Source organism: Panthera leo, chromosome F2 (assembly GCF_018350215.1).
Source record: "Panthera leo isolate Ple1 chromosome F2, P.leo_Ple1_pat1.1, whole genome shotgun sequence".
Classification (NCBI taxonomy): Eukaryota; Metazoa; Chordata; class Mammalia; order Carnivora; family Felidae; genus Panthera; species Panthera leo.
The window spans coordinates 68,715,754-68,730,319 of NC_056695.1; the positions used below are offsets into that span (position 1 = coordinate 68,715,754).

The 14,566-nt window shown below is 42.3% G+C and overlaps 1 long non-coding RNA gene across 1 annotated transcript; it reads left to right on the forward strand.

Moving 5' to 3' along the window:
- Positions 1-805: 805 nt before the first annotated feature.
- Positions 806-13,401, forward strand: LOC122211010. Its single transcript, XR_006198417.1, has 4 exons — positions 806-879; positions 3,829-3,878; positions 4,996-5,074; positions 13,258-13,401. It is a non-coding gene; the product is annotated as an uncharacterized LOC122211010 (long non-coding RNA).
- Positions 13,402-14,566: the final 1,165 nt, after the last annotated feature.

Genomic DNA, 14,566 nt, shown 5'->3' on the forward strand with positions numbered 1-14,566 from the left:
TAAGCCCCTACCTCTGACTCCAAGGATGAAACAGCTAACACAGAGCCCTGAGCTAAGGAGACACAGGGGATGCCATCATGACACCTCAAAAGAACAGTATATCTGAAGAAGTCAAAGGGAGAAAAGAAGCCAAGAGAAGAAGGGAAAGAAACCAGAGCCATGATGAGGTTATCTGTGCTCTGGAATCTTACCATGCCTGAGGGTAGGTCATCCTTGGATTCCTCAATTTAGTGAGTCAACAAATTTATATTTTTGGTTTGGGTTATCTGAAGAACTGAGGGTGAGCCATATTGTTCAAGGAGAGTAACAGTCATCTAACAGTATCCAAGTATCATTATAGAGTGTAGAGTGAGCACTGGACATAGAATCAAACCTCAGAGTTGAATCTAAGCCCAATCATGCACTCATCTATTAGTCATGCATCAAACTTTTATTGAGTACTTGTGTCCTGTGCAGTGAACTACACTGAGGCCATAACGCCAGAGAAAAAGACGGTCTTACCTGCCAAGAACTTATATTCTAATGCTCAGTTGATGGGTGTCAACCCTGACTACATATTTGAATCAGTTCAGGATGTTTTATTTTTATTTTTTTAAGGTTTATTTATTTTTTAGAGACAGGGAGACAGAGCACGAGCAGGGGAGGAGGGGCAGAGAGGGAGACACAGAATCCAAAGCAGGCTCCAGACTCTGAGCTGACAGCACAGAGCCCAACAAGGGGCTCGAACTCACAAACTGAACTGTGAGATCATGACCTGAGTTGAAGTTGGACACTCAACTGACTGACTGAGCCACCCAGGCCACCCCCAGGATGTTTTTAAATATGGCAATGCCTGGGTTCCATGCCAGAGGAGTCAAATAAGAATTTCTTAGACATGAGGTAGGCAATGTTTATTGAGGTAATAATAATGATGGTTAGGGTTCTATTCCCATCTTGTGAAAAGGAAGGTGGGGTTAAATAACATGTTCAATGGGGCGCCTGGGTGGCTCAGTGGGTTAAGTGTCCGACTTCAGCTCAGGTCATAATCTCACAGTTCGTTGGTTCAAGCCCCGCATCAGGCTCTGTGCTGACAGCTCAGAGCCCGCAGCCTGCTTCAAATTCTGTGTCTCCCTCTCTTTCTGCCCCTCCCCTGCTCATGCTCTGTCTCTCTCTCTCAAAAAATAAATAAACATTAAAAAATTAAAAAAAAAATAACATGTTCAAGAATACACCGCTGATGAGAGGCAAAGCTAGGATTTGAACCCAGACAAAGTCCCACGGGGTTTCAGAGCCTCCTCTTAATCACTAAGTTATGCTGTCATTTGAAAGGCATAGAAACACCATGGTATATTCAATCCAATATTATTATATACAAGCCAAGTTCATTTTCAGAATTCTCAGCTCTTCCTTTGCCTTCCCTTGTTCTTGCACTCACCAGCCCCAGCCTCATACGTACCTTTCACATGTACAGGGATAACAACTTTTCTTCTCTGTCCTATTCAATATATTTTTTCCAGTGGTGCCTGGGTGGCTCAGATGGTTGAACGTCTGACTTCGGCTCAGGTCATGATCTCACAGTTCATGAGTTCTAGCCCTGTGTCAGGCCCTGTGCTGACAGCTCAGAGCCTGGAGCCTGCCTCACATTCTGTGTTTCCCTTTCTCTCTGCCCCTTCCCCACTCATGCTGTATCTCTCTCAAAAATAAATAAACATTAATTTTTTTTTAATTACAAATAAAATAAAATATTTTTTTCCAGAAGTTATCTGCTACTCTTCACTTACAATAGAGTATGTGTAAGCCATGGTGCTTCCTTATCCAGAGTCACACTTACATCTTTTTTTAAAGTTTATTTATGTATTTTGAGAGAGAGAGAGAGAGAGAGAGAGAGCAAGCAGGAGAAGGGCAGAGAGAAAGGGAGAAAGAGAGTCCCGAGGGGGCTCTACACAGAGCCCGACTTGGGGCTCCAACCCATGAACCATGAGATCAAGAACTGAACTGAAATCAAGAGTCAGAGGCTTAACCGACTAAGCCACCCAGACGCCCCCACACTATGTCTTGATATAGCACTTTCTGCCATGGTATAAAGAACACTGGCTCTGGAATTAGAAATCTCAACTATATCACTTTAACTTACCCAGCCCCATAGCTTCAGATAAATTACATAACTACTCTGAGCCCCAGTTTCCTTTCATGTAAAGTGGGAATAACACCTCTCTTGTTGTGTGGTGGTAAAGATTAAATTGAAATATATTTACAGTGTTTAACGGGGTCAAACACGGCAGACACTAAATTAAAGGCAACTACTAGTCATATCGATTTTCCTATGGCTGAGGCCGTCAAAAATATGTAAAAGTAATTAAAACACCCAATATTGTCAATGATTTACTGTGTTCCTGACAGCTATCATTTCTTTACATGTATTTTCTCAGCTATTTCCAAAAATAATTGCATAAAATAGGTGTTTCCACTTTCCACGTTTTGTAGATAATGAAACAAAAACAGAAGGATACCACATAGCTTTCCTAGGAAAGTGTTAAGGATTTATGTCATCTTAGTGCAGATTCTCTTAGGGTTTCCAGACTCAATTTCCAAAGGTGAAGGCAAGGGTGGTTCCCAAACACCACACCGAGCAATTCTCTCAAACACCAGCAGGCTGAGGATTCGACTCAATTCTGACACCACCTACTTCAAGAAAGCATCAGATTCCACAAGTTAAGGGTTCAATCCTATAAGACAGTCTCCAACCCCTGACTTCGGAGGCCAGTTGCAAGCCCCGGCATGTTACTACCTATACTTCCGACTGACGGCCTACAGAGTGGAGGTTCCAACAACCTCCTCCTTACATTCAATTGATTTGCTAGAGCGGCTCACAGACTCAAGGAAACAGTTATTTACCTTGACCAGTTTATTAAAGGAAACAAATCAACAGCCAGATGAAGAGATACATAGGGTGAGGTATTGTTGCAGGATTTTTTACCTCAACACCCAGGGTTCATTGCCTCGCCGCTTTGAAGAATCAAGAGGTGGACACGGAACAAAATGAGCAGCAGGCCAAAGTTTGTCAGGGTGTAAGATCAGAAAATGAGAATAGTATGAAAGCTGTCTTTACAGAGAGGGGGCGTTCGAAAGTGAATACCTGTGGACTATAGGCAAGGGGCTTTGCTTTATAGGGTTTGGGGTGACCCCTTCCCTTCCCCCATGTTCCTTCTCACCTTCTACCCTTATTGGCTTGACAACTCTAGTCATCCCCTTTGGATCGGGTCGGTTCCACTGTATGATGGGTGGTCTGTAGCCATACTGTTCCTTGTGGGTCATAGTTTTATGGTCTGCTTATTTTTACTCAGGTCTTTGGTCAAATTCCTGAGGGAAACCTGAGGGAAAGCAAGTGGTGTCTATTACATTCTTAAGAGGAACCTTATGCCTGAGGGAGTTTGCTTAGGGTCAGATGCTCCCAGCATCGTTTTCAAATCTGTGTTTTCCCCACCCAGGGACCTTGAGTCCTGGCCTTTCCCTCTCTATTTTATTCCTGTATTTCCCTATCATAGTACAGGGAAAGAGTGTGGAGAAGATGTGCCATTTTCTCCACATCTCCACTTGCTGATCACCCCAGAAACACTCTGAACTTAGTAGTTTCGGTTTTTATGGGGGCTTCATTGCATAGTCATGATTGACTAAGATATTGGCCTTGGCCGGTTCAATCTCCAGTCCCTCTCTCTTCCCCAGAAATGGGGTAGGGGGTGGGACTCCAACCACCAAGGCACTTCAGGCAACCAGCCCCTATCCTTGGGTGGAGTCCAAAAACCACTGTCATTAACATAACAAAAGACGTCTTTATTGCTCTGATTACAGGAAATTCCAAGGGTTTTAGGAGCCAGGAACCCTGGAGGAAGACCAAATACGTAAGAGGACTATAGTTTGGTAGTCTAAATAACAAAATATGTATTTCTTGTAAATTATAATACCACACAGATCATAGAAGTTTCCTGTTTGGGAACAAATATCAGCATTGTTATGACCATGTACGAGGCATTTGTCGTGACAGATGTTTGTGTACATGATCTCATTTAAGCTTTACAACAACCCCAGTTTACAAACAAGCAAACAGAGGCTCAGTGAAATTATGTTAGTTGCCTGGATGCGGGTAGAACCCTGGTCTGTGTCACTCAAAACTTGTGTGTGCCTTTTTCCCTCTTAGATATAAATAAAAGCCTAATTAAAAGTTTTGATTAATTAATATTATGTGTACACAGAAAAAAAAAAAAAAAAGGGCTTCATTTGTAGATCAACAAACCCCAACCCACCAGAGAAGGGATCTAATGAATTTTAATTTCCTTCTACTGCATTTACTGACCTCTCAACACTCTTCTCATCTTTGGTTGTCCAGACATCGATACCTCTTCAGTCCAGAGTTCCATCCAGAAAAACTCCCCCTCTTGGGAGGACTCACACAGCATCTCCTTTATGAATCTAATCCCCTTCGCAAGCACAAACTTCCCTGGTCTAGTTTGAATTGGAAAGAGGTCCTCTATTTCAGAATACAGAACTCTCCCGGCATTAAAAAAGAAATTCCGGCAATATGTTCAAATAGGGTGATCAGCCCAAGTCTATCACATTGAAATAGAGGCAAAGATAGCTCCTATGACTTAATTAATTCTTCTATTATCAGCATTCATGCTCTTCAACTGAATCTCATTTGCATATTCCCGTAGAGCATCATTATTTAAGTTTAAAGGCACTTAAAATCAAGTCACACAACGGTTATATGTACTCAAATCAATGCAGGCTATTCAAAGAAAAGCACTGAATGGATATAAAGACTGGCTGATAGATGTGCCATTTTCACGCTTGCTCTCTTTATGCCCACATCCCAATAATGCCACTGAGTACCTACTATATGCAAGATATTAAGCAATGAGTTTCACTTCTTATGGGTGTGGTGCAGAGGAAACTATGCATTTAAGACAATGCTATCCTATCAGGTTATTGATCTACATTGTATATATTTCCTGGTCATAGGCAGCTTCCACACAGAAACATCTGGATGCAAATTGAAGAATTCAATTACTCAGATCCAAGTGGGTATATCTGTTTCCTGGTAGGTGGATAATTGACTTATAGCTGGCTTCGTACAGATATAGCCCAAAGCTATTTTGACAAAGACAGAATGAAGTAATGTTTTTTTTAATGCTGCTGAGAAGAAGATCTTTGCAGACATGCTTGACATTATGCAGGTAGCCACCAAAACAACCAAATTAGGATTACTATTGGGTCACCTCGAGATGCTACGTGAACCCTCTGATTAATACAACAGTGTAAAAAATATGTCAAGATATTGCCATAATATTGTCTGATATATTGCCTCTGGTAAATTTTCTGAGGCATTTCCTTGCCCATGTATAAAACAATGATGGAAAAGTAGTAATTTCAGGAATGAGGGGAAGCCAAGAAAAGGTTTAGATGTTAAATAATGTTTTGAACGTTAAAATGTTAAAATGTTAAAACAATGCTTTGAAATCATTGTTACTCTAAAAATGCAACGTTAGAACTTTTATTGTGGTAGCCAGCCTAGTCTAGTCTAGTCTCTGAAACGAGAGCACAAAGTTATACATTTGAAGTTAAATGAAATGACAATTCAATCTGGATTCCTTTTTCTTTTAATATACTTTCATTAATTTCATCTGAGCCTTGGCCTCTCCAGATCCCTGGAATGCCAGGAGTCATCTCCATGCATTTGATGAGGAAAGAAGGAGGACTGGGCCAGGGGGTGGGGGAAGGGGGGAGGATGGGGGGTGGGGAGGACAACATAGAAGAGGGAGGACTTCATGAGAATAGACACACCTCTCCCTACACTCAAAAGACACTCTGCTGTGCTGCTCCATTCCCTTCTGTCAAACAGCTTCCCACACAAAAGCCATCTGTAAAGGGAGGTGACAAAGCAAGTTGTTGACAGTATGCAGTCAAGTTCATCTCTGGCCTTATTAGGAAGAGAAATGGAAAGCAGATCTTAGGGCTGTCAGGAATTTCAAAGGTGCTGTTTGCCCAGATGATGGAGAAGACCTTGTTTACTCTGTCTCAGCTCATCCCGCTTCCAAAATCTGCAGGGACTCCCTAGTGCATCTCAAAAGTTAATGTGATTTGGCAGATTGGAGCCACCTGGGAATCTTGTTACAAGGCAGATTCTGTTTGGGTGGGTCTGAATTCTGCATTTCTCACAAACTCCTAGGTGATGCTCTTTCCTAACCCCTTGCTCTTTCCTACCAGATGTTGTGCTCTGCTTCTTCCGACCCCCACCCCTAAAAGGTCCCTATGATTCCCAATGTGTAGCAGTAAAAAGAAAAAAATGTTTTCTATTCTGCCATGCTGCCAACCTCATTTCAAGGGTATGTCTGCAATTCCTTCTTCCCCTAATGGTACTTGCTGATACTTTTGCAGGCTCTTGGAACACTTTAAGTCTGTCTCCTTCTTCTCCTTCTCCTTCTCCTTCTCCTTCTCCTTCTCCTCCTCCTTCTCCTTCTTCTCCTTCTTCTTCTCCTTCACTCTTTCTTTCTTTTGAATATTTAGTGAAGCATACTAAATGCCTGTGCTGAAGGCGAGGATTCTGGGATGAACACAGCTCCTGCCTTCCTGACTTTCACAGGCTGGCTGGGAGCATTTGGAGAGAGTAGGGTGCAACACAGCCAGTCAGTACAATATGGAGGTGCTCCTACAGAGAAAGCATGCGCTGCTGCGGAAAGGCTGGGAAGCTGAGTTTTAAAGGAGGATTTTACGTGGCCGAGAAGGGAATGAATATTCTTCAGACAGGAGAAAAAAAAAATCACCAGCAGCAACACAGCAAGTAAGGAAGAAATAGCACTGCAGGTGATACAAAGGGCAAGGCGAAGAGTGTCAGAGTGGAAGCTGAAGTTGCTTTGACTTTCACTGTTGAGATTCTCTGACATCTATCAAGGGCTCCAAGCCAGGACACACTCCTTCAATCCCTTCACTTGACAGAGCCTCCTTTGGAATTCTGGACAATCTCGTCTTGCCTCCTGGGGCAAACCCTGAGCTCATGAAGTACATGAGGTTACCTGTTGGTCCCTGAGCATCGCCTAACCTATAACTCGCATACTCACGTCTTCAGTAGCGGCCATTTCCATCTTCAATCTTTGCGTTTCTCCAAGAGCAGACCCTGGAGCAAGGGCTTGAGAGCAAGTATTTATCTGGGATGTGAAGACCAGCAGGGGAGTGGAGAAGTGAGAAGGGGAAGGGAGGACAGACAACACAGGGAGGATTATCAAGCCAGTTGCTGCTATGGGTGCCTGGAACTTCACCCCACGGAGGAAACCTGGGGAGCCAGTGTGAAATATATGTCCCTACGGTACTACACAGAGGGCAAGGAAGCTGGCGGTGCTCCGATGTCCATTTCCCTCATCACTGGTGAGGGCTGCGGGTGGCACAGGAGTTATCCCTCTGGCATGGGATGCTTCTGCTCTGCCATGCATGGAAGTGAGTCTCCTGCAGCGAAAGAAAGAAAGCCCTCAGGCAAAGACACGCAGGACCTGGCAGCTGGATGCACACTGAGCTGGTGAGGTAGGGGGGGCTGTGAGGTGTCTGCCACATGCCCCACGGAACCCAGGGCCAAACCTCCTTCCTCTTTGCCGGCTCCCAATGCCACCCTCAGCCCGATCTTCCTAGCATCCGACCTTGCTGATTCAGTCTCCTGTTTTGGGTTCTCCTGCAACTGAAGCTTCCCTCCCCACCTGCCACTGGGTAGAGCTCACACCGGAGTACTCGTGGAACGTTTGTGGCATTTCTACCTGATGACTCAAATCCAATGGGCCACCTGGTGAATTTATTTTTAACATGATCCTGAGATGAAACTGAGATGACTTTACATCAGATGCATATTTTATCTGTAGGTCAACATTTATATTACATCCTAGCTCTCTGGTGACTGATGAAACGTGACAGCAATTTATTTTTGTCTCGAAGTCTGATTCAATTACATCACCATGCCACTGTTAGGAGGTTACATTACATTGCCTCTTCTGTGCCCCAACTGTGCACAAGCCTGCAATATTAGGGAGATTTTGCTACAAGTCTTAAGCCTCAAGCACAGTTCCCCAGTGGTCTGTTTTTGTGTGCTCTTTTTGGATGGCATTAATGGCATCAGGTTTAGGAGGCTGAAGTGTCAGTGGCAGGTTTTTCTTTTTAGTCATTCACTCATCTTCTGTTAGCAGAAGGAAGAAACAAGCCCCTCCATCGTCAGATCATGAGCCTCAGGTGGTATATTACCACCCGCGGCTCTAGCAGCAGGCAGAGACTGTTTGCCTTCTTTCTTCTGAACTTGAACTTGAGAGGATGTTGGCCAGGAACTGCTGTCAGCCTCTTATTGTCAAACCTGAGCCTGAGAACAAAGGTGACAGGGAAGAGAGAACTGGGAGAGGGAGGGGGGCTGAGACTAGATGACCAACGTAGCCGACCTTGAAGCCATGGATCTTTCTGGCCTCAATGGCAATGTAAGATAACAAATCTCTTTTGGTTTACGATAGCTTGGTTGGATTTTCTGTCACGTGCACCCAAAAGATCTCGAGAGGATGCAGTCCCTGAGAAACCTGGATTCAAATCCCAATTCTGCTTTTTGTTAGCTCTGTTCTTAAAGTTCAGTTTCTTCAACTTTCAAAGATGAAATATCCCCCTGACAGGCATATTGTAAAGATGAAATGAGATGATGGACTCAAGCTTCTCTGCCCAGTGTCTGCCCCCAAGGCAGGGATCGATGTATGGCCCCACTGTCCTTCGCTAAGGAAGCATGTCCCAGCCCAACCAGGGTAAAGTTCTGCACACTGGCTGCTTTCCCAGAATTGATAAAATCAGGAAAAAATGCACCCATGAAAAGCCTGATGTTGAAGTATCCCATGACCACTATCAGACTCCATGCTGAGGAAGGCAGGAGCTCCCAGCTAGCCCAAGAAGACTTGTGTCATCTTTGTGACTTGAATAATTTATGTGTCTGTGCTGGGTCTCAGTTGTTGTCATTTTCCAACGAGAAAAATAGCATAGAGATGGTATCTAAGGTTTCTTTCAGCTCAGAAATACTCTATGCCTCATTTCCGGAAATGCCCCCTCTTGGTACTTGGTAAAGTCTAAAGTCCCTGCAATTGTATTCAAAGCAGAGTCAAGACCCGGATGAGGCAAGTGGAAAGCCTAAGACAGAGTGCACAAGGAGTCAGTGGCTCCTTGTGCCAAGCCACACAGCACAACTCCAAGAGCAAGTTCCTCCTTAAATTTTGCTCCCTAAGCACCAACCTTGATCACTGTAGTCTCAACCCTAATATGTTCCTTGTATAGCAGACCTTGTCTAGAATAGATGGAAACCAAATGCTGTGTTCACCACAGCTGGCACTAACCAGCTAGCGCTGCTAAATAATTTTGAATTTTGAATTAGAATCAGGAAACCAAACCCTTCCTGGACCCAAATGAAGACATTTCCTGACCTATGAATTATAAGACTCATTTCGAGCAACCATGGAGAGACTTATGAATCATACTGTCCTATCTAGAGTTTAAGTTTTCAGTTTTGAATTAGCACAAACACCATGAACCTCCCCCAACCCTCACTCTGGCTTTTCTAGCACATCACAAGTGCCACCATCACCTTCACTCATTGAAGAACTATTTGGGGAGCTTCGTCATTGATGTCAGTCTTTATCTGGCAAGTATATTGACTGAGCTCCTTAAAACAAATGAAAACAAACAAAACCGCCTCTGGTTTTGTTTTATTCTTTGGCAATATATGTACGATGTAGCTTTGGGAGAAAGAGTTGATCCCACTTCATTTATAATGAGGTGCATATGACTGAGAAAAGAGGCGTGTAGGGAAGGAATATTCAAACACTGAGAACAGTGTAGAAATAATTAGACACAGGAAGGAGAGGCAAGGATTGGATAGAAAGGGAGTCATTGTCAGACTCCATCTTTGATGTAGATATTCACATGTAAATGAGTACACAAATGTACTTTGAGCATTTGCCAAATACTGGGCACTTTACACGTGATGTCTTATTGAATGCTCACAATAAATGAGAAGACATTGCTATCTCCATTTTACAAATAAGTAAACAAAGACTGAGCCCAGGTCGGTTTCTCAAGGTCACAAGACCCAAGTGTGGTTGAAGTCTTTACTGAAAATGAGGTTTCTCTGACTTTAAAGACAGTTTGACACCATTTACAATTCTGTAAAAACTCAGTGTGATTTTAATTGACTATTTGCCTTTTATACCCATCAAAGTTTTAGTGTTCTTGGTCATCAGCTTAGTTGTTTTTTTAAATGTTTCTGTTAATGTTTATTTATTTTTGAGAGAGAGAGACAGACAGACAGAACATGAATGGGGAGGGGCAAAGAGAGAGGGAGACACAGAATCCCAAGCAGGCTCCAGGCTCTGAGCTGTCAGCACAGAACGTGATGAGGGGCTTGAACTCACGAACTGCAAGATCATGACCTGAGCTGAAGTCAGACGCTTGACCAACTGAGCCACCTGGGGAACCCCAGTCATCAGCTAAGTTATAAGAGGAAGAAGTCTCTGGCCACTGAAGGAGCTAGTTTTAATAGCCTGCTTCAGTGAATGGAGTTACACTAGAACTCTTTTTGGAGAATTAGGTATCTGACTTCATGCCTGCTTTTCCAGCAAAGTCTCACAGCTTTTGGCTGTGGCCATGTTTGTAACAGATCTCTCAGCATTAGAGGGTCCACAGCAGCACCTGTAAGATCCCAGAGGAGCAGCAAGGCTCCCTCTCTCTCTCTCTCTCTCTCTCTCTCCCCCATCTCCCACACCTAATGTGCCAGTAACATATACCTTACTGATAAGCCCGAATTTTGACAGCTCTAGAAGAGAACGTTTTCCCAGTTATTGTCTCTTTAAGGAGCAGTTTCAAGAGTGGATTCTGATGCAATTTGCCTGGTTGCATTACTAATCCAAACTCAGAACTGATCCAAACTCAGAACTGATCCAAACTCAGAATGGCCATCTGAAGGAATCGCTCCAATGATGCTGCACCTGCTGTTTTATGGTCCTCTGAAAAGGCATTTGTTTGTGAGAAACACAATTAATGTCATTTAGTTCTTTTCAAACACCCCATAGTGGATGAAGAATCATCAGAGGAGAAAATGAACAGTTCTTGGAAGAGGTAATGGTAGGAAACAATTACAGCAAAGTGACTGGACCAGTACTGGCTCCTTCAGAGGGACAGAGGGATGACTCTGGCATCTGCCCAGGGCAGACACTGATGTTTCCTAGCCTTTAGTTAAAGCCATATTTGCAGAGTGAAATAGAATATCTAAAGTAATATGGACCATTCTGGAGTTAAATTTGCTTAATGTTTAAATATAGAGAATGTTCTTCATTTCAGACTCCTTGTGTAGTGCAGATATTCGCATGCAAATGAGTCCCTGGTAGGTAATGTAATAAAGAAAATATCTATAGAATATCTTTTGAAATTGATGCGATCAGTTAGGTATTATCAGTGGTCTTTTATAGCTTGAAAAATCTCAACAGTCAGTTCTGATTACTGCTGTTAGCCTATTTGTTTCATCCATTAAGTATATTTTCTAATTTCACTCTCTCTCCTCAAGTCCACCCCAAACTATGAGCCCCTTGAATACTCCATCACATCGTCAGCTCAGTGAACCCCTGTGAAGTTTTAGTCCTATTTGGCACATAACAGATCCTCAATAAATGCTTGTTGGATGCATTGATTTCCCAAACTGATCTCCAGCAATCTTCGTGTATGATTTCTAATAATTTTGTAATAATTTCTCTTACAAAAACTGGGGAACTCAGTCAATAAACAGAATAAATATATATACATACTCATACATATACATACATACATATATATATACACACAATATGAAATATATAATCTGTGTATATGCATGTGTATATAATGTATATATGTATATAATATGTATACATTTATACATATATATAATCTGTATACATATACATATATATTTATATGTACACACACACAATTCCAGGATGGCCAACTCATAAACTAGGAATAAGAAAAGTCAGTCAGTTAACCTTTTCATTGTTTTTTTTTACCTAGCTTTTTATTTTTTTTCCATTTCTATGTTAACTCTGCCATTGGCAAGTTATTTATCCATTAGTGTATAGCTTTCCCTTTCTGCCATAAGTTTGCTTGTGGTCTATATTTGTTTCTAGGGATTCTTTCTACTCTGAATTTTCACCTAATGGGAGACAGACACAGAACAGCCAAGTTTTCAGGGGAAAGGTAGAGAAAGAGGGTAAAATATCCACTAAAACATAAGAGACAGGTTAGTGGATCTCTGCTAAGCTGATTTAGCACTGGTGTGTGAGCCTCTGTAGAAAACAGAATTCAGAGTTGGGTGTGGGATGGTAAGACAGAAGTGGAGAAGTGACCTCTTTATAGGCTGTTTCAAAAGGGGTTACTAGGGGTGAAGCAAAGTCATGTGTCAATCTGAACCTCATAGTATTGACCAGTGTCTGGGAGTTTCTCTTCTCTCTAATAAAAACTGGCCTTGGCTGAGTTCTTTGCTAACAATATCCCCCAACACTTGCCTTGGTTTCTGCCCATATGCTAAGCCTGGTTGTGCAGCCTTCCAATTGATTAAGAGAGCCAAGCAATAGCTTTCCAATAAAGTCTTTGTATGCCTAAACTGGCTAGAGTCTTGCAACCAAGAACATTCACAGATGAAAAAAACTAAGAGATAGAGATGTTTGAAAAACTTGGCAAAAGTCACAGTTGCAGGCAGCACTGTTGTGATCCAAGCAAATCTATAGGGCTCCCAGAGTCCATGCTCTTAACCAGTACTCAACACTGCTAGTTTTGCAATAAGGTATATAGCCCCTTTTGGAAAAAGTTTCTGAAAAATCTAGTAAAGTTGAACATATGTATATTCTACAACCCAGAAATTGCAGTCTTTTATTTTTATTTTTTTTAAATAAGCTCCACCCCCAATATGGGGCTTGAACTCACAATCCCAAGATCAAGAGTCACATGCTCTACCGATTAGCTGGCCAGGAACCCCCAGAAATTGTACTCTTAGGTGTGATAGATTACAAAAATCAGTGCAATATTTTTCATATCCTCTATCAAGAAGTAGAGTTTATTCTCCCACTCTGTGATTCTAGCCTGGTCTTGAGATTTGTTTTGTCCAAGAAAGTAAGTTAAAAGTGATGTTGGGCCAGTTCTGAGCCTGGGCTTCAAGAGACCTTACAATTTTTGTTCTTGCTACTCTTAAAACTTTGACAGCCTAGGCTGAACCAGACTGCTGGAGGAGGAGAGAAAGACCATGTAGAGCAGAGACGAACAATCCCAGCTTAACCATTTGAGACCACCAGCCAATAGACATCTTACAAGCTGATCATAAAAACATAAAAAGCCCACCTCAAAACAAGAGCCTGAGCACAACGTAAAATGCCAGCCCACAGAATTGTGAGCTAAATAAATGACTGTTGTGTTGTCACTAACTTCTGAAGTGATTTCGTGCAGCAAAAGCCAATTCATTAAGTGTCTTAGGGGTATCTACCTATCTATCTTTACTAGCTGTGTGTATGTACACACACACACACACACACACACACACACACACACGCACACATATAAAGAAGTAGGTATAAGAATGTTCATAGCAAAATTGTTTATAACAGCAAGAAATATGAGGCACCTGGGTGGCTCAGTTGGTTAAGCATCCAACTTCAGCTCAGGTCGTGATCTCAGGGTCCATGGAGTTCAAGAACCACGTTGGGCTCTGTGCTGACAGTTCAGAGTCTGGAGGCTACTTCACATAATGTGTCTCCCTCTCTCTCTGCTCCTCCCCCACTCACACTTTGTCTCTCTCTCTCTCTCTCTCTCAAAAATAAATACACATTAAAAAATATTTATAATAGCAAGAAATATGAGACTATTTAAATAGCCAGCAATAGGGATATAGACACACAAATGATGCAATGGAGAAATTTACAGCAGTGAAAATAAACTGAGAGAACAGTACCTTACCTGTAGCATGGGAGGATCTCACAAGCAATGGTGAGTAAAAAAACAAGATGCTGAAGAAACACACGCGATTTAGTTCCATTTTTGTAAGTTGGAAAACATGCAAATTATGTGCTGATTGGGGATTCCTCTTCAGGGGGTAAAAGTTTATATAACTTCATGGAAATGACTAGTCTATTGGTGAGAGGAGGCTAACTCAAAACAAGTCCACTCTTCATTCATGTTTCAGTCCAGTGAGGTTGGTAGTGAAAAACTGCTTCATGCAGTCACTCAGAGACCCAGTTCTGTTCCTTGTTGTCCCCCATCTCCCTTTGGGAACTTCGGAAACTTCTCTATGCAGCCAGTTAAGGAAAGAGCTTGGAGAATACTCAGGATTACGAGCTAGATTTGGAAGTGGTGTACTTCCATTCCATTCACATTCTTTTGGCCAGAATTCTATCACATGCTCTGACCTACAGCAAGGGAAGTTGGCACATATAGTAATACCTACATGTCAAAGAAGAAAAAAAAGGGGGAGCGGAATTTTTGAGTAGGTTTCATTGTGATCGCCACTGGATTGAATATG